Genomic DNA, 26,208 nt, shown 5'->3' on the forward strand with positions numbered 1-26,208 from the left:
GGCACTCCAACCTGAGCAACAGAGTGAGACTCTGTCTCAAAAATAAATAAATAAATAAACCGGAAGTGGAAGTGTCCAAAACACAGATATTTTCATATCACTTCAGAGTGGCTACAAATAGTCCGTGATGTTATTTGTACTCATCACTACTTAGAAGAGATGTAGCTATTGAATCCACTGCTAGATCTTGGTTTTCAGTGCAGTAATAAAGAAGCACTTGTGTATTAGTCAGAGCTCTCCAGAGGAGGCAGAACAATATGTGTGGATATATATGCATATTGCATATATATGCATATATTATATATACAATCTGTGTATATATGCATACATATATAACATATACATATGTATGCATATATAATATATACATATGTATATGTAATATACATATGATACATGTTTGTATAATATACATATACATATAGATGTGTATATAATGTATGTATATAATATACACAAATAATATATACAGATGTATATATGCATACATATGTATATAATATACATATATAATATATACATCTGTATATATTATATTATATATACATCTGTATATATAATATATGTTTGGTATATTATATGCATGTATAACATATGTATATTATATATGCATGTATATTATATATTGTATTATGTATATGATATATGTATGTATAATATATGTGTATGTATATATAATATGCATATATGTATATATGCATATTATATATACAGATGTGTATATACATATATGCACATATACATATATAATATATGCACATATACACACATTGTATATATAATATATACATACATGCATATATATACACATATTTTATATGTATATAAAACTTTTAAGTTATAAATAATTATATTACCTATGATATAGTTATATTTTATATTACCTATATATCTATAATATAGTTATATTTTATATTACCTATAATATAGTTCTATTTTATATTTTATATGCATATGTGCATCTGTAAGATATACAATGTAAATATAATAATATTTTATATTAATTAATTATATAGTAATTGCTTTATCTATTACATCATATATAATTATATATTATAATTATATTATATGATATAATAATATAATACATAACATATGATATAACATATATTATAATAATACATATTTATATATTATATAATACATAACTATTACATAATTACATATATGTATATGTGTGTGTATATATATATGTGTAATATATATATTCCTGCCCTATCCTGCTTATGTAAAGCAACGTCCCAGAAGGCAGAACTGGCAGTTAGGGCAGAGTGGCCAAGGCTGGCAGGCACAGGCTGGAGCACAGACCTAAAGTCCCCAGGTTGCACATTCCTTTTTTGCTCAAGTCCACTCTCCCTTGGGGTAGCCTCATGAAAAAAGGAAAAAAAAAAAAGGTGCTGGCATACTTTCTTGTTGTGTCCTCTTCATCCAACAAATACCTGTGGAGCCCCGGCACGGAAGTGGCGCTGCCCTGGTTGGTGGGGTAGAAATGACGCAGCATGCCAATTCTTGCTCCCTGGGAGCTCATTCTAGGGAAGGGACTATCGACGTAGGCAGTAATGACAGTGTGGTGTGATGATTCCATAGGCTGCAAAGTCTATCCCGGGGCTGTGGAAGCAGTGAGGCAGGAGGGCCCATTCCTCCCATTAAATAAGGACTCCACTTTAAAAAAAAAAAACACGCAAAATGCTTTAATATTAAAATGAAACCCTGTCTAAACTTTAAGCTACTTTCCTTCTTAGGAATTTTATCTTGTACACATATATATGTGCGTGTGTATTTGTGTGTGTGGATCTGTGTCTGTGTATAAATAAAATAAGGTATTATCTATCACAATCATAGAAGTCAAGAAGTCCCACCATCTGCCATCATCAAGCTCGAGACCTGGGGAGCCTGGTGGTACAGTTCTGAGATCCAGAGGACCAATGGTGTTAAGTTTTCACTGAGGGGTGAAGTCGGGTGTCTGTGCTCAACAGTCAGGCACAGCAAGCAAATTCCCCTTTCCTCCAACTTTTTGTTACATTCAGTCCCTCAACAGATTGGCTGATGCCCATCCACAATGCTTTACTGAGGCTACCATTCAATTCTAACCTCATCTGGAAACACCCTGACAGATATACCCAGAAATCATGTTTAGCCAGCTCTCTGGGCTCTCCATGATGCCATAAAGTTCACACATAGAATTAATCATCAAACTATATCACAAATTTGGTTTTGCTTTTTGTTTGGTTTTGTTTTGTTTTTTTGAGACAGGGTCTCACTCTGTCACCCAGGCTGGAGTACAGTGGCATAATCATAGCTCACTGCAGCCTCAGACTCCTGGGCTGAAGTGATCCTCCCATCTCAGCCTCCCAAGCGGCTAGGACTACAGGTGTGTACACCATGCCTGGCTAATTTTAAAAAAATTTTTGTAGAGACGGGGTCTTGCGATGGTGTTAAGGATGGTCTTAAACTCCTGGCCTCAAGTGATCCTCCTGCCGTGGCTTCCCAAATTGCTGAGATTACCGGTGTGAGCCACAGCACCTGGCCACAAATTTGTTTTTGTTTTTTTAATATTTATATTACTTTGTTTTGATGTCGTTGGTTTCTTTGTTAATTCTATGTATTTTAGATTACGCATATTAAAAACATTATTTTGAGAAAAGATACACAGGCTTCACCAGAGACTCAAAGAAGCTCATGGGCCCCCCAAAAATCTGAAGAAACCCCGCAGAGAACAGTTTTGCCATGTGGCCCCCCAGCCCTTGTTTGACCACTTCCTTGGTGGAAACAAATCCTTCTCAAAATCGTACATTCTATTTTATATTCTTTAAATACATTGAAGGGAAGAAGGGGTGAGCTGGCTACAAATTTGTTACCCCTCTGCTCTAAATGGACTGTTTGTCGCTTACTCCGCCCTGAAGTCGAGCACTGTGAGTGTCTCCTTTGCGTGTGCATACAGGGCATTGCGGGAACCAATGCAGGAGGAAGGGGCTTCTCTTCCTAGCACCCAGCACGCTTCCTTTCATTTCTCACTGCTCCTCCTGCACAGCTACCAGTGACATGGGAGGTGGGCATCCACCGGTACTCCCCCAACCAAGCCTCAGTGGCACCCTACAGTTCTTAGTGAGTTCCACGTCGCCCTTTCCTGCCCACCAGCCACAGCCCACGGGTACCTGCAGGAGGCTTTTGGAGGCTTCCTCTGCCAGCCTGAGAGAGTCAGTGGCTATTTCCTGCCAGCTCAGCCCTGTAACTTGGACCAATTCTGACCTGGGCCAGTTCAGGAAACTAATCTGTCATCCATCGGGCAACAGCTACACCTTCCCAGTGAGGCCTGACTAGCAGTTTTTTTGTTTGTTTGTTTGTTTTGTTTTGTTTTTGTTTTTGTTTTTGTTTGTTTTTTTGTTTTTTGAGACGGAGTCTCGCTCTGTCGCCCAGGCTGGAGTGCAGTGGCGCGATCTCGGCTCACTGCAAGCTCCGCCTCCTGGGTTTACGCCATTCTCCTGCCTCAGCCTCCTGAGTAGCTGGGACTACAGGCGCCCGCCACCGCGCCCGGCTAATTTTTTGTATTTTTAGTAGAGACGGGGTTTCACCGTGGTCTCGATCTCCTGACCTTGTGATCCGCCCGCCTCGGCCTCCCAAAGTGCTGGGATTACAGGCGTGAGCCACCGCGCCCGGCCCTGACTAGCAGTTTTGAGGAAGGAGGCTTCTGCAGTTGTTTCGCAGGGCTGGTGTAACAAAGTACCATGGACTGGGCGGCTTAAACAACAAAAATGTATTATCTTCCCGTTCTGGAGGCCGCATGACTATGGAGGAGGTATGGGCAGCGTTAGTTCCTTCAGAGGGCTGGGAGAGAGACTCTGCGCCTGCTTCTGGCGCTTTGCTGGCAATCTTTGGCATTGCTTGGCTTGTAGAAACATCCCGATCATTGCCTTCATCTGCACATGGTGTTCTTCTCCCTGTGTGCATGTCTGTGTCCACATTTCCTTCTTCCATAAGGGACACGAGTCATACTGGATTAGGGGCACACCCTGTTCCCACATGACCTTATCCTAACTTAATTAATTATATCCGTAATGGCTTCACTTCCAAATAAGGTTACCTTCTCAGTAGGACTTTACTACATGTATTCTGGTGGACACAAATCGGCCCCCCTTTGAAGTGTGCTTCTTCCTTCGGGACTCTCAGCCTTAGGCTATTCTTTAGCGGTGCGTTTGCCCCCTTCACCGTTGACACCCTGGCCAGTAAGTGCTGTGTTTTACTCTAATTTGGTCTTGTGGTCTCTCTCAGGAGAGTGGCCACAAACTTTAGCCCTGCCCTTGAGGCGCTCCAGGGAACTTCATCATGGATGTTTACAGTGAGTCTTTCATGGGGTACCTCTTTATCCTGGCAGAGAGCCTAATGTTTAAATGTGTGACCCACGGCCAGGCGTCCGTTTCACAGAACACCTGTTGATATTGGCAGGTCCCTTGTGGCTCGTGTCTGACCTGTGCGCAGTTTATTCCCACCAAGATGGCCGCTCTCTAGGAGAGCCCTAAGCAGGAGAGAAGTCAGGGGAGACATAGAAGGGGCCCATGAAGAAACAGAAGCACACCAGTCCATCACATACAGATCCCAGACAGGACAGGGCAGTGGCACACTGCAGGGCACACCGCAAGGCCATCAGGAAGAAGGGGGCTCTGTCCATGACATGCAAACTCAACCAGTGGGTGGGGCACAAATGAGAGAGGGATTGGGATGTGTAGGACGAAGCGTTTATGAGGGTCCACAGCGGTACTCATGCAGGTTCTATATGTTCAGGGGCATAGCGATGGCTGAGGCCCCCTCTCTAAGAGCTGAAAGTGTGATAGTGGACACTAAGAGGGGAGAAACATGTGTTAGTTAAGTGCTGTGTGACTGCTTTACTGAGAAGGTGACTGTTTTGTTTTGTTTTGTTTTGTTTGAGACAAAGTCTCACTCTGTTGCCCAAGCTGTAGTGCAGTGGCACAATCTCAACTCACTGTAGCCTCTGCCTTGAGGGTTCAAGAAATCCTCCCACATCAGCCTCCCCAGTAAGTGGGACTACAGGCTCACAGCACCACACTCAGCTAATTTTTAATTTTTGGGGGGCCAGGCGTGATGTCTCACACCTGTAACCCCAGCACTTTGGGAAGCTGAGGTGGGCAGATTGCTTGAGTCTAGGAGTTTGAGAGCAGCCTGGGCAACATTATGAGACCTTGTCTCTACTAAAAATTTAAAAAATTAGCCGAGTGTGGTGACATGCACCTGTGATCCCAGCTACTTTAGAGGCTGAGATAGGAGGATTGCTTGAGCGCAGCGGGGTTGAAGCCACAGTGAGCCATGATTGCACCACTGCACTCCAACCTGGGTGACAGAGTGAGACCCTGTCTCAAAAAAAAAAAGAAAAAAAAAGTTTGTAAAGACAAGGTCTCATTATATTGCCCAGGGTGGTCTCAAACTCCTGGATTCAAGCTCATGAGCCACTGTGCCCAGTGCGAAGGTAACTCTTGAATCTGACTCTTGAACTCTGAGTCTTGCAGGAGAACAAACCGGGAAGAGAATGAGGAAAGAATATTCTAGACAGACGAAAGCAATGGAACAAAGACATGAAATAAACTGGGCATGGTGTGTTAGGAAAACCCCATTAGGGATGGTTAAAGGAAGCAACAGTGTTAAACATAGAAAAAAGATCATGTTTCTCAACACGTAGGATTCCCATGTCCTTAAACTGCTTGTGGTCTGAAACTGTGTGCAGGTACGGTAGACCGTTCACACTCCCAGAATGTCAGAAAGTGTGCACACGTCATATGTACAGACTGCTACTCCTGCATTAGGACTGCCACTTGGGCAGGAGCAGGGCTGAGACCCCCTCAGTTATAAGATGCAGCCTGACTTCTGAGATTTTCAAGTGTCAAAATCTATACGTCTTAGGGATAGTAAAGCAGAATATGTATGGAACGAAAAATTGAGTTGTAAGAAGGCCTACTTTTATGGAATCTCATGGCAGGGTAATATTAATATGTGCTTTGGAGTCAGTATGACCTGGGTTGACTTATAGTTAAATATAGCCCCAGTTACTAAACCTAGAGACTCTCAATTTCCTCATCTCTAAAACACGGCTAATTATTACCTCAGGGAACTAAAGGAGATAAAGTGTATAAAGTTCACATTTGATACTAACACCAACGAGGAGGAGCATTAAGGCTACAGTGTGGCTCCTTCTAGGCCATCCTAGATAGAGCAATCCCTAGTCCAAGGATTTCCTATGCAAACACTGAAAAGTGGCTGGGCGTGGTGCTTTACAATTGTAATCCCAGCACTTTGGAAGGCTGAGGCAGGAGAATCAGTTGAGCTCAGGAGTTTGAGACCAGCCTGGGCAACATGGTGAGACCTCATCTCAGTAATGCAGTCCTCATCTCTACTAAAAAGAAAAAAAGATAATTAGCTGGGTGTAGTGGTTTGTGCCTCTGTAGTCCCAGCTACTTGAGAAGCTGTGGCAGGAGGGTCGCTTGAGTTTGGGAGTTTGAGGCTGCAGTGAGCTATGATTGCACCACTGCATTTTAGCATCGGCAACAGAGCGAGAGCCTGTCGAAAAAACAAACAAAAAACCCCCTGAAAAAATGGTAGCTTATAATCTCAGTGCTCCCCAAACTTTTTTGACCTTACATGCATTACAAAGCTTTGAATACCTACCACAGATATAGGTGCATTTATTTATTTACAAATTTTGTTTACATGTATTACTATATTAATACCTATTATGAAACAAACAAGATTTAAAAGTATGAGATGAAGACAAAATAAACAATAATGAAAATAAATTGTTTTACTTTATTAATGATACAAAAGCCCTTGATGTATTACCAAATAAAAATGCCATTTTTCTTGACAGGGCTCTAATTATATATGGAGGCATTGTTTCTGAAAATCTTGATTTACACTTTGTGATTCTGTGATCAAGGGTTTGTTTGTGTGCTTGGTTTTAATGGCATTAGTGGCTGAAGCTGATCCCTCACAAAGATGCAAATAGAAGCACACCATTGGCTGGGCTTCCTACATTGTGATCACAAGGGCTTAGCAGGCCCGAATGGTGCCCGAGGGCAGTACAATGACTTCCTATGTCCTTAGACTCACCAAGAAATGAATAAATACATATAAAATTAGGGTACATTCACGTGTTCAATGTTCATCCAGTCTAAGGGTATTAACTCAGTGTAAAACGGAAATTAAAAATTCCCTGGTGGGTGTCTTTGCGTTTCCCCAATAGATTGACACATGGGGACATATGAACCTTTGTACTCCCTTAGCCATCAAATATTGTTCCACTTCCACAGAGTAAGCAAGTTATTGGAAGAAGCAGGCAAGTGCTGCGGTTCCCCTCATGGCCTCACCTTTGCAGTTATGCATCATCACCTTCCCTGTATACAATGCACCATCCAGGGCAGCCCTGACTCAGTATGGGAGGGATCTGAGTGAGGCACAGACATCCAGGATTAAGGATCTTTGGGGACCATGGGAGGCTGACTACCACAGGAAGCTCCTGAAGAAGGTGCCAGAAAAACGGGAGAATAGGCTGGGGGCAAAGAAAATGTAAGAGCCAGGAAGCAGAGACTCCAACACCAGAAGGTAAAAAAGATCCAGGATAGACCCTGCATGGCAGGCTTAGAAAGCAACCAGACCTGATCATAGGTGGAGGATGGAGGATGCTGGGAGGGAGGTCTCCAGGACAAATTAAAAATAATAAAAAGTAGATAGACCATATTGGATACACTTAAGCAATTAAAAGTTGAGTGATGTATGAACAATATAATAGGGGAAACGAAGCCTTCAATTTAGAGACAACTATACTGACAGAAAATAAGGCAATTGTTAAATCCAAGAAAACTTAACATTTTGCAAGAAAAAAAATATAATAACAGTGGATTACTTAGGCTTTGCAATGAATGTTATTTACACAAACACAGTAATGTTGATACCTTTACTGATTTAGCTAACAGTGGGATATAACTGTTGGGAGGATGGCAGAGAGGAAACAGAGGTAGGGAATACAGGAGTGCTAGATCACCATCCAGCACAACAGAAAACCAATAGGTAATGTCCAAGCTTAAAAAAACCCTCACATTAGAATACTACTTAGAAATCTAGAAATAAACATGAAATGAAACAGTCAAATAATTGAAAACCATCTCCCTTGAGGATCAGCACCAGGGGTGGGGGAGAAAAAAGGTGAGGTAGGGGACAACCATTTCTGGTTACAAACAATTTGCTGCTATTTAATTTTCTTTGTCATATAAAAAAAGGAAGACTAATGCAAACAATATGCATGGAGTAGAACGCCCGTGAACTAGCAGCGAGCATTTCTGAGTTCCTACATCATACTTTAAAATCGCAGCATTTATGGCTGCAGATATATATTTATTTAGCAAATAAACTCCCACTGTGACTCAAATAAAAAATGTTTCCTAGGGAATATTTGAATGACTTTGGTCAATAGCTGGCTTTCCTTAGTGCTAATTTCAGATCAACCTTATTCCTTTATCCTACAGATGTGTGCTTCAAAAATGAGACACTAGAACAGCAAGCAGGCTTCTGCCTGAATTACCACTTTGAGTTTGATGCAAATGTGTTTGATTAATGCATGCATAGGTACAACATTCTCAAATAGAAAACAAACTGCATAAAATAACTCAGGGAAACGACTCCCTTGCTCCACCCTGGCCAAAGCTCTTTTTTTCCTATAGAGACCTCAGTGGCTCATGCTCCCTCCCTTCTGACTCAGGGACGTTTTGGAAAATGCTGAGAAGCAGAGCATGGAGATTGGCCCTTTAAAGACACACCTTGCAATCCAGAATGGGGTATGAAAGGCAATTCACTAGAATGAAGGATGAAAATAGAGAACTTCTGTGCCTATTTCATCTTTATATTAAAAATAAATGAATCATGACTGTGTTCTATGTACGGGTCACCACTGACACTATCATTAGGTCATTTGCCTCATGTCACTGTCAACCCCAAGGAAAGAGCTCCACAACATCGCAGGGCAGGGGGTGACCATGTTCCTCATTCATTTGTTCTCTGGTGAGTTTCCAAGGCGTTGCTGTTTCTATGTGACCACAGAAGTGGTTTTCAAGATTATATTGCCGAATTTCACTGAAAGGATCCTCATGGAACAGACAAGTCAACACTAATCATGCAAGCCCAATGAACAACCAACCAGAAAGTGACACCATGAACAAGTGGTCCCAGAGTGACTTGTCAACTCTATAATGATATGGTAGAAAAAAGACCGTTTATATTTTACAAGAGGTTGGTCCAAAGAATTCAAAATTATCAAGAGAAGACTCAAAATAGGCACTCAGATCCATTTTCTGGAACAAAGAACCTTAACCTAAGTGTATAGGGTGCCTTGAGAAGTTGGCTATTGGCTGTGTAAAGCTTCCTGAAAAAGCAAGACATTTTCAAATTGAGTATCTAGGATATGAAAATAGACCTTTATAATTGGTATAATGAAGGAGATGATATTTATTTCTAGATTTCTAAATAGTATATTTACAGAACTATTTTTGTTAACTGGAACATTACCTATTGATTTTCTGTTATGCTGGATGGAGATTTAGTATTTCTCTATTCCCTACCCTTCTTCTTTCTTGCCATCCCCTCAGTAGTTATATCCCACTTTTAGCCAAATCAATAAAGATACAGGTATTGACATTAGGATGTTCCTGTAAATAACATTCATTGCAAAACCTAAGTAATCCACTATTATCATGTTTTCATTCTTGCAAAAATGTTTTGTTTTCCTGAAATTATCAAGGTTTACCTTTGTATATACTGAGACTTAATGTTTTTTCTGTTTTGGATTATTTATCTATCATGGATTTTTTTAAATGCTGAAGAATATCAGATAGTCTATCATTTTATTATTGTTTATATTTCTCTAAAGACCTCCCTGTCATGCCCATTCTCCACATACTATCTAAACTGTTGCTTTCTAGGCTGCTACACAGTGTCATCCTGTATCATCCTAGGCTGACTGCAGAACGAGATGGAAAAGTGGGTTGGAGCAAGACCATCGAGAGGTTGGTTTGCCACAAAGAGTTTGGATTCCTTTAAATTACTGGAGAACCATAAGAAGCGATAAGATGAAATTAGAGTTTGACAGTGTCATTGTACCAGAGTAACTGTGGGTCGAGGAGGCTATGTCTATCCTGAAGTTCATGGTTTCAGGCTGCTTTTACCTACACACTGTTCTTCCTTAGAACTGCCATACATACATTTAAGCTATACAAGCAATGATGTAGAGTAACTAAGCAAATGCTGATCCTGAATCTAACTCTTAGACACTTACAATGGGAGGAAAACAATCTCTGATAAAAAGTAAGGGATAAGGAATCTTCAATGTCACAGAAATTCAAAGTTCAGGTCAATGTAAATGCCTAAATTTCTTCATACAGTTAACACTTTTCAACACTCCATGTCAGAACAGGCATTATTTAAAATGTCAACGTTGGACCAGGTGCAGTCGTGCACACCTGTAATACCAGCACTTTGGAAGGCTGAGGTGGGCGGATCACTTGAGCTTGATTTTAAAAACAGACTGGAAAACATAGTAAGAACTCATTTCTACAAAAAAATTAATAAATTAGCCAAGCGTGGTGGGGTGCGCCTGTAGTCTCAGCTAGTTGGGAGGCTGAGGTGGGAGGATCACTTAAGCCCATCAGGTGGAGGCTGCAGTGAGCTGTGATCTCACTACTGTACTGCAGCCTGGGCGACAGAGTGAGACTCAGAAAAATAAAAGTAAAACGTAAACTATAAAGTCAGAAATAAAGCTGATCAGGACCATTCGAAAGACTACTGAGACAACTTGAATTGTAAAGGCAAGAGAGAGCTGGAGAAAATTTGTTCTGATGGCCACATCACAGCAGGCAGAACCAGGAGAGCCGCCCACCCCACTCTTTGGCCTCCTCAACCTACTTTTGTCCTCTTCTGTGTTTTTTCCCCATGTATATTATTAAAGTTATATTATCGTAAATAGTGTACGGTCTTACAGTACTTTATAATTTTCCAATGCTTTCACAAAAATCCTATTAAGCCTTTTGACAGCATATTTGGTAGATAGATAGGGTCAGCTATGTAATTCCTGTTTTTGTAGAAGAGGAAGCTGGGACTAAGAGAGGCTTAATGGCTCGCTGAGAATTCCATCTGGTTGGCAGCTTCAACAGCTTGAAGGACTGGAGTCTTTAACTGTAGACAGTTTTATCTTTGTCCCCCAGAACTCCTTGTCTTTCTTTCCCATTTCACCCCGAGTTCTTTTGTTCCCCCTCCTCTTAAACACATCTATACAATGATCTATATTATTATAGAATAAATTTGTTTTTTTGATATTTATGAAGTTTTTTCCTTTGTTAATTATTCATTTTAAAGAGTTAAACAATATTTTAATAACTATGAAAATGATACATATAACCACATTTAATATTTGAATTTAAACAGAAATTAAGGTATATCATAATTTATATTGTAAACATATGTAATATTTAATAATTTTAATCAAATGATTTTAACTAATAATTTAAAATTTTTAATTTTAATAATTTTTAAAGTAACTTTTTTTTTTCTTAATAAGCTCATTCTTTTTACTTGTATATGGTTCTTAACTTTCTTCCCCAACTCTGCCCTGAGATTCATGCGGTTCTTAGGGAGGGCAATTCCCACTCATGAAGCAAGGTCTAAATGGGTGCCCTCGGACCTCTTCCTCACACATTCAGCTTTGTGATTCAGAAAACCTGGTACTCATCATTCTGAATGTATGCAAGAATTTAGAAATTCAGGCTGGGGCATGGGTTACCTACTTCCCCAAAAGAGTCTTTGAATCTACAAAATGGTTTCCCACCGAATTTGTGTACATATCAAGCTAATTGTATTTTCAATTCAATTCAATTCAGTTGTCACCAATGCAACTTAAGAAAACCACGTTTTCTGGGTTCTGGTTTATTCCGGCAGCCTATGCGGAGCTGTGAAGCCCGACCACACAGTGGTGCTGACGCCCTTCGAGTGACACGGGGCAGCTCTGCAGCGCTGCTCCTGGGGACGGTGTGAAGGAGGCAGCAGCCCTCCAAGCAGCTAGGAGTTCTGTGGAAATGAGGCAGCAACTTTGAGCTATGCCTGCCTTAGGGAAGAATGAGGACATCATCTCATGATGAAGACAGTCCCAGCAGTAATCCATCACAATGTCCCCTTCATCTGTTTTGGTTAATGTTTTGGTTAATGATGTCCAGGGCATCAGCCCTCCCAGCTCACAAGTAAAGAATATCTGTACATGCATAGAAAAGTGTCCTGAGTGGCAGCTGCCGGACTCCGATTTGACACAGACAATTCTCTGTAGGTGACTGTGCCATGTGGACCTAATCCAGAGTCACAGATTGTCCACCTGAGGTCAATTTGGCCCATGCACATGTTTTGTTTCACTTATAATGTTACATTTTATAAATATAAGTATTAACATTTTAGAATGAAAAGAGTCCGGTGTTTCCATTTCTTTTGAAAAATAGGTAAATCTGGCAACAGCCATGCCAAATTCTTGCAGGGCAACTGTGGAGCTGGACTGGACGTTGTGCCCCTCAGTTTCTGTGGACCCCACTGGCCAGCCTGGCATATTCAGGTCCTGCTTGGACACCACAGGATTAGAGTGAGTGGCTCTTGTCCCAACATCTTCCCTTAGGGACCTCGTTCCCTTCTCAGCCCAGGCTGTGTGTTTTGGTCTGCCTTGGAGTATCTGTATGTGTGTTTTGTGGGGACGAGTTCAACCACTTCTCTACGATTTGCTTATCCTAAAAGTAAAAATAAATTGTATTTGGTATATTTGAGGTTTACAACATGATGTTATGAGACATGTATAGATAGTACAGTAGTTACTATCGTGAAGCAAATTGTCATATCCATAAACTCACTTTTTTTTTTTGTGAAAACAGCAGCTAAAATCTACTTATTTAACAAAACCCCCCAATACAATACAATTTTATTAGCTATAGTCCTCATGTTCTACATTAGATCTCCAGACTTATTCAGCCTACATATCTGCTACTTTGTATCCTTTGATCTACATTTCCCATTTTCCTCCACATTCCTTTTTCCATGGTAACTGTTTCAGTCTCTATCTCTGTATATTTGACCTTTTTTTTTTTTTTTTTTTTTTTTTTAAGATTCTACATGTAAGTGAGATCATGCAATATTTTCTTTCTGCGTCTGGCCTATTTCACTTAGCATAGTGTCCTCCAGGTTCATCCATGCGTGGCAAATAGCAGGATCTCCTTTTGGAAGGCTGAATAATTTTCCGCTGATATACATACGCCACATTTTCTTTATCCATTTATCCTCCAATGGACGCTTAAGTTCTTTCCATCTCTTGATTATGATGAATAATGCTGCAATTAACATGGGAGTGCAGATATTTTTACAAGGCGGTGATTTCATCTCTTTTGGGTATATCCCCAGAAGAGGAACTGCTGGATCATGTCATAATTTTATTTTATTTTATTTTATTTTATTTATTTATTTTTTTTTTGAGACGGAGTCTTGCTCTGTCGCCCAGGCTGGAGTGCAGTGGCGCGATCTCGGCTCACTGCAAGCTCCGCCTCCCGGGTTCACGCCATTCTCCTGCCTCAGCCTCCCGAGTAGCTGGGACTACAGGCGCCCACAACCGCGCCCGGCTAATTTTTTGTATCTTTAGTAGAGACGGGGTTTCACCGTGGTCTCGATTTCCTGACCTTGTGATCCGCCCGCCTCGGCCTCCCAAAGTGCTGGGATTACAGGCGTGAGCCACCGCGCCCGGCCCATAATTTTATTTTTAATGTTTTTAGGGACTTCCATGCTGTTTTCTATAATGTTCCAATCTACATTCCCACCAGTAATGTAGGAGAGCTTTCTTTTCTCCACACTCCCATCAGTATTTGTTGTCTCTTATCTATTTGATAATAGCCTAACAGGTGTGAGGCATTATCTCACAGTGGTTTTAATTTGCATTTCCCTGATAGGTTGTGATGTTGAGCACTTTTTCATATATCTGTTGGCCATTTTTATGTCTTCTTTGGAGAAAATTCTGTTCAAGTCTTTTGCCCATTTTTAATTGGATTATTTGTTTTTCTGCTATTGAGTTGTAAGAGTTCCTTATAAATTTTGGGCATTGGCCCCTTATTAGATATGTGGTTTGCAAATATATTTTCCCAGTCTGTAGGTTGCCTTTTCATTTTGTTGGTTGTTTCCTTTGTTGTGCAGGAGTCTTTTAGTTTGCTGTAGTCCTATTTATTTATTTATTTATTTATTTATGTTTGCTTTAGTAGCCTGAGCTTTTGGTGTAATATTTAAAAAATCATTTCTAAAACCAATGTCTAGGAGCTTGTCTCCTATTTTTTTTCCTAAAATTTTTACGGTTTCAGGTCTTACATGTAGGTATTTTATATGTTTTGAGTTAATTTCTATGTATGGTGTAAGATAAAGTACCAATTTTATTTCTTTGCATGTAGAAATCCAATTACCTTAGCATCATTTATTGAAGAGGCATATATCCTCTTGGTGCCCTTGTGGAAAATTAGTAGATCATATATTTTGGATTGATTTCTGGCCTCTCTATTCTGTTCCGCTGGTCTATGTGTCTGTTTTTATGCCAGCACCATTAATATTTACTTATCCTTAAGTCCTCACTTCCTTCTGGCAACTTCCTGAATGAGGCAGGCTCTTAAAAACCATGTGTTCTGTGCTTGGTTTTTATCCCCTAGTCCTTTGAAATAGCTTGTAACCCTCCATGTGCGGTTCCCTGACTAAGCCAGGGAGCTCACTCCTCAAACTTGATAAGATCATCAAGGACAGGCACACCTCATTTTATTGTTCTCTGCTTTGTTGCAATGCACACATACTGCGTTTTTCACAAATTGAAGGCTTGGGGCAACCCTGCATCCAGCAAGTCTATTGGCGCCATATTTCCAACAACATGTGCTCACTTCATGTCTTCGTGTCACATTTTAAAATTTCTCATGTATTTCTTTTTTTTTTGGATCATACTTAAAATTTTTTTCCTACAACTATTATTTTAAATTCAGGGGTACATTTCCAGGTTGTGCAGGTTTGTTACACAGGTAAATGTGTGCCATGGTGGTTTGCTGCACAGATCACCCCATCGTTACTGGTGGAAAGTATCCAAGTTACCAGAGGTGAATCCCTATGGGTCTGCAGCAACCTCAATTCTTGCCTCCTCAGAAGAAGATTAGACGGAGAGGCATAAGGCAGAAAAGGAGACCAAGGCGAGTTTCAGAGCAGGAGTGGAAGTTTATTTTAAAAGGCTTTAGAACAGGAAAGAAAGAAGAAAACTATGCTTGGAAGAGAACCAAGTGGGCACTCAGATCAAGTGCTCTGTTTAACCTTGATCCTAGGACTTTCTAGGCTGGCCCCTTTCCCATGGTTCTTCCCTTAGGGTGGGCTGCCAGCATGCACAATGCCCTCCTTACGTGTGGGAGGAGAGCACGTACAGTGTGGTTAGGAAGTTGTATGCATGACCGTCTGAGACTTTCTTCTCTACGCTGGCGGTATGCCCTCGGAAGGTCATACTCCACCATTTTGTCTTAATGCATGTGCTGGGAAGTTGTTTCTCCCTGGCATAGGAATCCAATTAGCACTTTAGTTGGGCAGGTGTTGACCATCAGGAAATGGCTCCTTCCTGGCACTGGCTTCCAATTCATCCCTTTTAGAAAGGCAATGTGATAACTGCCAAACCATCACCCGACATTCCTAGTGGGTGGAAAAGAGCCCTCTCCTGTTGCACTCATGCCTGTCTTACTACCAGAAATGCCGTCACTTAGGTATTAAGCCCAGCATCCATTAGCTATTCTTCCTGATGCTCTCTTCCCCCTCCCACCTCACACCCTCTGACAATCCCCAGTGTGTTTTGTTCCTGACCATGTGTCCATGTGTTCTCATCATTCAGCTCCCACTTATAAATGAGAACATGCAATATTTGGTTTTCTGTTCCTGCATTAGTTTGCTGAGGATAATGGCTTCCAATTCCATTCATCTCCCTGCAAAAACTATGATCTCATTCCTTTTTATGGCTGCATGGTATTCCATGGTGTATATGTGCCACATTTTCTTTATCCAATCTATCATTGATGGGCATTTGCTTGATTCCATGTCTTTGGTATTGTGAATAGTGCTGCAATGAACATATGATTGCATGTATCTTTATAATATAATAATTTATATTCTTTTGGGTATATGCCCAGTAATGGAATTGCTGAGTCAGATGGTATTTCTGCCTCTAGGTCTTTGAGGAATCACCACAGTGTCTTCCACAAAGGTTGAACTAATTTACACTCTCACCAAAAGTGCAAAAGTGCTCCTTTTTCTCCACAACCTTGTCAGCATCTGTTGTTTTTTGACTTTTTAATAATCTTCGTCCTGACTGGCTTGAGATAGTATCACACTGGGGTTTTGATTTGCTTTTCTCTAATGGTCAGGAATGTTGAGCTTTTTTTCATGTTTTGCATGTATATCTTCTTTTGAGAAGTGTCTTTTATGTCCTTTTCAATGGGACTGTTTGTTTCTTTTCTTGTAAATTTGTTTAAGTGCCTTGTAGATGCTGGATGTTAGACCTTTGTCAAATGGATAGATTGCAAAAATTTTCTACCATTCTGTAGGTTGTCTGTTCACTCTGATGATAGTTTCTTTTGCTGTGCAGAAGCTCTTTAGTTTAATTAGATCCCATTGTCGATTTTTGCTTTTGTTGCCATTGTTTTTGGTGTCTTTGTCATGAAATCTTTGCCTGTACCTATGTCCTGAATGGTATTGTCTCGATTTTCTTCTAGGGTTTTTATAGTTTTAGGTTTGTTTGCTTGTTTTTGAGATGGAGTTTTACTCTTGTTGCCCAGGCTGGAGGGCAATGGCACGATCTTGGCTCACTGCAACCTCTGCCTCTTGGGTTCAAGTGATTCTCCTGCCTCAGCCTCCCGAGTAGCAAGGATTACAGGCATGTGCCACCATGCCCAGCTAATTTTGTACTTTTAGTAGAGACAGGGTTTCTCCATGTTGGTCAGGTTGGTCTTGAACTCCCAACCTCAGGTGATCTGTCTGCGTCTGCCTCCCAAAGTGCTGGGATTACTGGCATGAGCCCCCGTGCCCGGCCGGTTTTAGGTTTTATATTTAAGTCTTTAATCCATCTTGAGTTCATTTTTGTATATGGTATAAAGAAGGGGTCCAGTTTCAATATTCTGCATATGGTTAGCCAGTTCTCCCAACACCACTTATTAAATAGGGAATCCTCTCCTCATTGCTTGTTTTGATCAAATTTGTTAAAGATCAGATGGTTGTAGGTGTGCAGTCTTATTTCTGGGTACTCTATTATGTTCCATTGGTCTATGTGTCTATTCTGCTCCACTGGTCTTCTTATACCAGTACCATGCTGTTTTGGTTATTGTAGCCTTGTAGTATAGTTTGAAATTGGGTAGTTTGATGCCTCCAGCTTTGTTATTTTTGCTTAGAATTGTCTTGGCTATTTGGGAGCTTTTTGGGTCCCATATAAATTTTAAAATAGTTTTCTCTAATTCTGTGAAGAATGTCAATGGTAATTTAATGGGAACAGCATTGAATCTATAAATTGCTTTGGGTAGTATGGCCATTTTCTTTCCATGAGCATGGAATGTTTTTCCATTTGTTTGTGTCATCTCTGATTATTTTCAGCAGTGTTTGTAGTTCTCCTTGAAGAGGTCCTTCACTTCCCTTATTAGCTGTATTCCTAGGTATTTTATTCTTTTTGTGACAATTGTAAATGGGAGATTATTCATGATTTGGCTCTCTACTTGCCTGTTGTTGGTGTATAGAAATGCTAGCTATTTTTGCACATTGATTTTGTATCCTGAGACTTTGCCAAATTTGCTTATCAGCTTAAGAAACTTTTGAGCTGAGACAATGGGGTTTTCTAGATATAGGATTATGTCATCGGCAAAAAAGGATAGTTTGACTTTCTCTCTTCTGATTTGAATACCCGTTATTTATTTCTCTTGCCTGATTTCCCAGGCCAGAACTTCCAATACTGTGTTGAAAAGGAGTTGTGAGAGATGGCATCTGTGTCTTGTGCTGGTTTTCAAGAGGAGTGCTTCCAGCTTTTGCCCATTCAGTATGATATTGACTGTGGATTTGTCATATACGGCTCTTATTATTTTGAGGTATGTTCCTTCAATACCTAGTTTATTGAGAGTTTTTAACCTGAAGGGATGTTGAATTTTATCAAAGACCTTTTTTGCATCTATTGAGATAATCATGTGTTTTTTGTCTTTAGTTCTGTTTATGTGATGAATCACATTTATTGATTTCTGTAGGTTGAACCAACCTTGCATCCTGGGAATGAAGCCTACTTGATTGTTGTGGATACGTTTTTTGATGCACTGCTGGATTCAGTTTGCCAGTATTTTATTGAGGATTTTTGCATCGAGGTTCATCAGAACACTGGCCTGAAGTTTTCTTTGATTTTAATCTGACAGGTTTTTGTATTAGGATGATGCTGGCCTCATAGAGTTAGGGAGGAGTCCCTCTTTTTCAATTTTTTGGAACATTTTCAGTAGAAATGGTACCAGCTGTTCTTTGTACCTCTGATAGAATCCTTCTTTGTACCTCCTGGGCTTTCTTTGGTTGGTAGACTATTTATTATTGCCTCCATTTCAGAACTCATTATTGTTTCTATTCAGGGATTCAGTTCCTCCCTGGTTTAGTCCTGGGAGGGTGTATTTGTCCAGGAATTTATCTTTATGCATAGAGGTGTTTATAGTATTCTCTGATGGTTGTTTGTATTTCTGTGGGGTCAGTGATGATATCCCCCTTATCATTTCTGGTTGTGTTATTTGAATATTCTGTCTTCTTTATTAGTGTGGCTAATGGTCTATCTATTTTATTAATTTTTTCAAAAAAACAGCTCCTGGATTCCTTGATTTTTTGAAGGGTTTTTCATGTCTCTATCTCCTTCAGTTCAGCTCTGATCTTGGTATTTCTTGCCCTCTGCTAGTTTTGGGGTTTGTTTGCTCTTGCTTCTTTAGTTCTTTTAGTTGAGATGTTAGGTTGTCAACTTGAGATCTTTTCAGCTTTTTGATGTGGGCATTTAATTGTCCTCTTAACACTGCTTTAGCTATGTCCCAGAGATTCTCATATGTTTTATCTTTGTTCTCATTAGTTTCAAATAACTTCTTGGTTTCTGCCTTAATTTCATTATTTACCCAAGAGTCATTCAGGAGCAGGTTGTTCCATTTCCATGTAGTTGTGTGATTTTGAGTGAATTTCTTAATCTTGCATTCTAATTTGATGGTGCTATGGTCTGAGAAACTATTTGTTATGATTTCAGTTCTTTTGCATTTGCTGAGGAGTGTGTTACTTCTGATTATGTGATCAATTTTAAAGTAAGTGTCATATGGTGATGAGGAGAATTTTTACTCTGTTGGTTTTGGGTAGAGAGTTCTGTAGATATCTGTGAAGTTTATTTGATCCAGAGCTGAGTTCAGGTCCTGAATATCTTTGTTAATTTTCTGCCTTGATAATCTGTCTAATATCGTCAATGGGGTGTTCAAGTCTCCCACTATTATTGTGTGGGTGTCTAAGTCTCTTTGAAGGTATAAGAACTTGCTTTATGAACCTGGGTGCTCCTGTATTGGGTGCATATATATTTAGGATAGTGGGCTCTTCTTGTTGAATTGAACCCTTTGCCATTATGTAATGCCCTCTTTGTCTTTTTTGATCTTTGTTGGTTTAAAGTCTGTTTTTTTCAGAAACTAGGAGTGCAACCCCTGCTTTTTTCTGTTTTCCATTTGCTTGGTAAATTTTCCTCCATCCCTTTATTTTGAGCCTATGTGTGTCTTTTCATGTGAGATGGGTCTCTTGAAGACAATGTACTGATGGGTCTTGGTTCTTCATCCAGCTTGCCATTCTGTGTCTTTTAATTGGGGGATTTAGCTTATTTACATTTAAGGTTAGTATTATTATGTGTGGATTTGATCCTGTCATCATGATGCTAGCTGTTTATTTTGCAGACTTGTTTATGTAGTTGCTTCATAGTGTCATTGGTCTGTGTACTTCAGTGTGCTTTTGTAGTGGCTGGTTACAGTTTTTCCTTTCCATATTTAGTGCTTCCTTCAGGAACTCTTGCAAGGCATGTCTGGTGGTGATGAATTCCCCGAGCACTTGCTTGTCTAAAAAGGATCTTATTTCTCCTTCACTTATAAAGCTTAATTTGGGTGTAGATGAAATCCTGGGTTGGATATTATTTTCCTTAAAAATGTTGAATATTGGCCCCCAGTCTTTTCTGGCTTGTAGGGTTTCTGCTGAGAGGTCCACTGTTAGTCTGATAGGCTTCCCTTTGTAGGTGACCTGGCCTTTCTCTCTGGCTGTTCTTAACATATTTTCTTTCATTTTAACCTTGAAGAAACTGATGATTATGTGTCTTGGGGTTGATCTTCTCATAGAGCATCTTACTGGGATTCTCTGCATTTTCTGAATATGAATGTTTTCCTATCCTGCTAGGTTGGGGATGTTCTCCTGGATACTATCCTGAAGTATGTTTCCCAACTTGGTTCTATTCCTCTTGTCTCTTTCTGGTACCCCAATCAGCTGTAGGTTTGGTCTTTTAAAATAATCTCATATTTCTCAGAGATATTGTTCGTTCCTTTTCATTCCTTTTTGTCTATTCTTGTGTGCCTGTCTTATTTCAGAAAGATAGTCTTCAAGCTCTGAGATTCTTTCTTCTGCTTGGCCTATTCTGCCATTGATACCTGTGATTGCATTGTGAAGTTCTCATGTAGTGTTTTTCAGTTCCATCAGGTCAGTTATGTTCCTCTCTAAACTGTTTATTTTGGCTACCAGTACTGTATGGTTTTATCATGATTCTTAGCTTCTTTGCATTAGGTTACAACATGCTCCTTTAGTTCAGTGAAGTTCATTATTATCCATATTCTGAAGCCTACTTCTGTCATTTGAACCATTTCAGCCTCAGCCCAGTTCTGAGCCCTTGCTGGAGCAGTGTTGCGGTCATTTGGAGGTGAAAGGGCTCTCTGGCTTTTTGAGTTTTCAGTATTTTGGTGTTGATTCTTTCTTATCTTTGTGGGCTTATCTACCTTAGATCTTTGAGGTTGCTGACCTTTGAATGGGATTTCTGTGTGGTCTTTTTTGTTGATGTTGTTGTTGTTGTTTTCTGCTTGTTTGTTTTTAACTGTCAGGCTGCTCTTTCATAGGGCTGCTGCAGTTTATTGGGGGTCTATTCCAGACCCTAGTTGCCTTGGTTTTTCCTCTACCTAGAGGTATCACCAGTGAAACCTGTGAAACAGCAAAGATGGCAGTCTGCTCTTTCCTCTGGAAGCTCCATCCCAGGGGGTACTGACTTTTTGCCAGCCCAAATGTGCCTGTAAGACGTGGCTGGAGACTCCTATTGGGAGGTCTCACCAAGTCAGTAGGAACGCGATCAGGGACTCACTTAAATAAGCAGTCCAGCTGTTTTTTGGTAGAGCAGGTGTGCTGTGTTGGGGATCCCTTCAGCCCCCTGATTGGTATGGGGTCTCCAGGACCCATAGGCTGGACTGACTGAGAAGTCCAAACAACCAAGGTGGTGGCCTGCCCCACCCCCTGGGCGCTTTGTTCCAGGGGGAAGTTAGAGCTCTGTTTATGGAAAACTGGCTGGAGTGGCTGAAGCTCTGGTTGGGAGGTCCTGCCCAGTGAGGAGGAATGGATCTGTGTCCTGCCTAAAGAAGCAGTCTGGCCACAATCTGGCAAAGTGGCTGTGCTGCACTGGGGGACTTTTCTTAGCTGGGCCATTTGGACTCTCCAAAGCTGGCGAGCTGGAACCACTGAGTTCACTGAACCACAAAGATGGTGGCTGTCTCTCCCTACAGGAGGCCCTGTCCCAGGGTGAGATCAGAGCTCTGACTGTAGATAACTGAATTCTCCCATATTTCAAACTTTTAAACTATTTTTATAGCTATTATGGTAATCTGTGGTCGGTGATCTTTGATGTTTCGATTGCAATTGTTTTGAGGTACCACCAACCATGCTCAGGTAAGAGGGCAAACTTCAATAACTGTTGTATGCATTCTGACTCCTCCACCAATCTGCTGTTCCCCATTCTATCTCTTTTGCTGGGTTTAACCTATTCCCTGATAATATTGAAGTTAGGCCAATTCAGAACTCTACAATGTCTTTTAAGTGTTCAAGTGAAAGAAAGAGTTGCAAGTCTCACCCTTAAATCAAAAGCTAGGAATGATTAAGCTTAGTGAGGAAGGCACGTCAAAATCTGAGATAGGCTGAAAGCTAGGCTTTTTGCATCAGTTAGCCAAGTTGTGAATGCAAAGGAAAAGTTCATGAAGGAAATTAAAAGTGCAACTCCAGTGAACATACAAATGTTAAGAAAGTAAAGCAGTCTTATTGCTGACATGGAGAGTTTGTGTGGTTTGGATAAAAGATCAAACCAGCCCCAAGATTTTCTTAAGCCAAAGCCTAATCCAGAACAAGGCCCTAACTCTTCAATTCTATGAAGGCTGAGAGAGGTAATAAAGCTGAAGAAGAAAAGTTCGAAGCTAGCAGAGATTGGTTCATGAGGTTTAAGGAAAGATGCCATTTCCATTACAAAAAAGAGAAAAGGAAAGCAGTAAATGCTGATGTAGAAGCTGTAGCAAGTTATCCAGGAGAGACAGCTAAGATCATTGATGAAAGTGGTTACACTAAACAACTGATTTTCTATGTAAATGAAACAGCCTTCTGTTGGAAGACGATGGCATCTAGGAGTTTCATAGGAGGAGAAGCTAATGCCTGGCTTCAAAGCATCAAAGGACACGCTGACTCTCTTGTTAGGGGCTAATGCAGCTGGTGACTTGAAGTTGAAACCAATGCTCACTGAGCATTCTGAAAATTCTAGGGCCCTTAAGAATTATACTAAATCTACTCTGCCTGTGCTCTATGAAAGAAACAACAGGGCCCGGATGACAGCATGTCTGTTTACAGCATGATTTCCTGAATATTTTAAGCCCGCTGTTGAGACCTACTACTCAGTAAAACAGATGTCTTTCAAAATATTACCACTCATTGACATTGCAGCTAGTCACACAACAGTTCTGATAGAGATGTGCAAGGAAATAAATGTTGTTTTCATGCCTGTGAATACAACATTCATTCTGCAGCCCATGGATCAAGGAGTAATTTCGACTTGCAACTCGTATCATTTAAGAAACACATTTTATAAGGCTTACAGCTGCCATAAATTAGTGATTTCTGTGATGGATTTGGGCAAAGCAAATTGAATCTCATGGAAAGTATCTCTCATTCTAGGTGCAATTAAGAACATTCATGATTCATGAGAGGTCAAAATATTGACATTACCTGGAGTTTGAAAGAAGTTGATTCCAACCCTCATAGGTGCCTTTGAGGGTCTCAAGACTTCAGTGGAGGAAGTCACTGCAGACATGGTGGAAACAGCAAGAGAACTAGAATCAGAAGTGGAACCTGAAAGTGGGGCTGAATTGCTGCAATCTCATGATCAAACTTGAATGAATAAGGAATTGCCTCTTATGGAGGAGCAAAGAAAGTTGTTCATTGAAATGGAATCTCCTTCTGGTGAAGAGCTGTGAACACTGTTAAAATGACAATGAAGGATTTAGAATACTATGTCAACTTAGCTTATAAAGAAGTGGCAGGGCTTGAGAGGATTTACTCCAATTTTGGAAGAAGTTCTAATATTGGTAAAGTGCTATCAACAGGGATCTCATGTTACAAAGAAATCTTTCATAAAAGGAAGAGAGAGTCCATCGATGCCTCAAATTCCATTGTTGTCTTACTTTAAGAAATTGCCTCACAGCCAACCAACCTTCAGCAACAATTACCACCATCAGCACTGTGGTAAGACCCTCAACTGGCAAAACTTACAACATGTTAAAGTCTCAGATGATTGTTAGCATTTTTTAGCAGTTAAGTATTTTTAAATTAAGGTATGTAAATTGCTTTCTTAGACATAATGATATTGTACACAATAAACTGCAGTATAATGTAAACATAACTTTTAAATATACTGGGAAAACCAAAAAAATTTTGTGACATGCATTTTTGTGACATTCACTTCATTGCAGTGGTTTGAACAGAACCCACAATATCTCCAACATATGCCTGTATACACCTGGACCTTAACCAGTGGGAAAAGTGAGCAGCAAAGTTGTCCTGGGTCAATTAGAGCTGGAAAGTGTTGGGACTGGGACAAACCAGGCACTATCTGTGCCCAGCCCTCTCTCAGCTCCACTAAACAGCTTTTTTTCCTCCTTCAGCTCAAGGGCCACCAAAATGAGGGGGGCTGGTGATGTCTGTGGTGCCCCTGTCCATTCACGCCCAAAACAGGTGAGTGGAACCACACAAAAGTGAAAATGAAACTGGTGGGGAGGAGGAAATGAGGTTCAGAGGGAAAGAATAGGGTTGCACACAGGAAAAAGAAGAAAAACAAAGGGGAAACTTTCACAGATTGCCTAGCCATGGCGCTGGCACAGGCAGTAAATGATGTGAATTCTGTCTTGGGGCACGTGGATACTCAGAAAATGCCCTTTACGAAAAAAAATAAAAAACAATTATCATCTATTGCCATTTAGCCCTCCTGGACATGTAATTTTAAAAAATCAAATTCATAAATTGGATTATTTTCTCCAAATAAATTAAGAATATTTTATATTACTTACTGTGTCTTTATAGTAGAAGATACTGAGAGTTGTTCACCTAACGTTTTCCTTTTCGTCATGGACGCACAAGTGGATTGCATTTCCCAGCCTCTCTCACAGGTAAGTGTGGTCACATGACTGAGTTCTAGCCAATGTGAGGAATGTGAGAGGAAGCCAGAGCAGACGCACGGAACTTCTCATGTTATTTTCCCTTCCATGGTGATGTCGGAAGCATGCGTTGAAGAAGGCAGAGCCATGGGTGGGAAAGGAGCCTGATCCCTGAGTTACAGTTAGCCCTCCAAATCTGTGGGCTCCACATCCTCAGATCCAGCCAATGCCAACTTGAAAATATTTGAAACAACAACAACAAAATAACAATATAACAATAAAAAATAATGCAAATAGGAAACAATATACAGTAACAACTATTTACACAGCATTTACATTATATTAGGTATTTATTTTAATGTTTTTTTAGAGTTGGGGTCTCACTGTGTTGCCCAGGCTGGAGTGCAGTGGCACAATCATAGTTTACTGCCACCTCAAACTCCTGGGCTCAGGCAATCTTTCCACCTCGGCCTCCCAAAGTGTTGGGATTACAAGTGTGAGCCATAGCACCTGGCGTGTATTAAGTATTATAAGTAATCTAAAGATTATTTAAAGTATATAAGAGGATGTGCATAGGTTACATGCAAATACTATGCCATTTTGTATCAGGGACTTGAGCATCCAGAGATTTTGGTATCTGCAGAGTTCTGGAACCAATCCCCCAGGGAGGCTGAGTGATGATTATACTTTTTTTTTTTTTTTTTCTGTGAAGTATTTGACAGGTTTACATCACTGCTCACCACTAAGGAACAAATTAATCATTTTTTCTGTGCCTCAGTTTTTTCCTTATCTGAAAATATTGATAGCAACTACCTCTTGGGGCTATTGGAAATACTAAATGAGTCAATATTTTTAAAACACTTAGAATAGGGCTCTGCTTAGAGTAAGCACTACATAAAGATATGTTAAATAGTGAAAGCTCTATAAGTGTCAGTATTCTATTAGCCTTTATAGCTGTTAAGGACTGAATATTTGTGTATCCTCAAAATTCATATGTTGAAATCTTAATCCTCAATGTGACAATACTTGGAGATAGCAACCATGAGAACATAATACAATTAAATGAGGTCACACATATGGGTCCCTAATCTGATAGGCCTGGTGCCTTTTATTTCATTTTTTTTTTGAGATGGAGTCTCGCTCTGTTGCCCAGTCTGGAGTGCAATGGCCCAATCTCGGCTCACTGCAACCTCCGCCTCCCAGGCTCAAGTGATTCTTCTGCCTCAGCCTCCCAAGTAGCTGGGACTACAGGCAGGTGTCACCACACCAGGCTAATTTTTTGTAGAGACGGAATTTCATCGTGTTAGCCAGGATGGTCTCGATCTCCTGACCTCATGATCCTCCTGCATTGGCCCCCCAAAGTGCTGGGCTTAGAGGCATGAGCCACCATGCCTGGCCTGGTGCTCTTTTAAGAAGA

The sequence above is a fragment of the Macaca mulatta genome, chromosome 4 (assembly GCF_049350105.2).
Source record: "Macaca mulatta isolate MMU2019108-1 chromosome 4, T2T-MMU8v2.0, whole genome shotgun sequence".
Lineage (NCBI taxonomy): Eukaryota > Metazoa > Chordata > Mammalia > Primates > Cercopithecidae > Macaca > Macaca mulatta.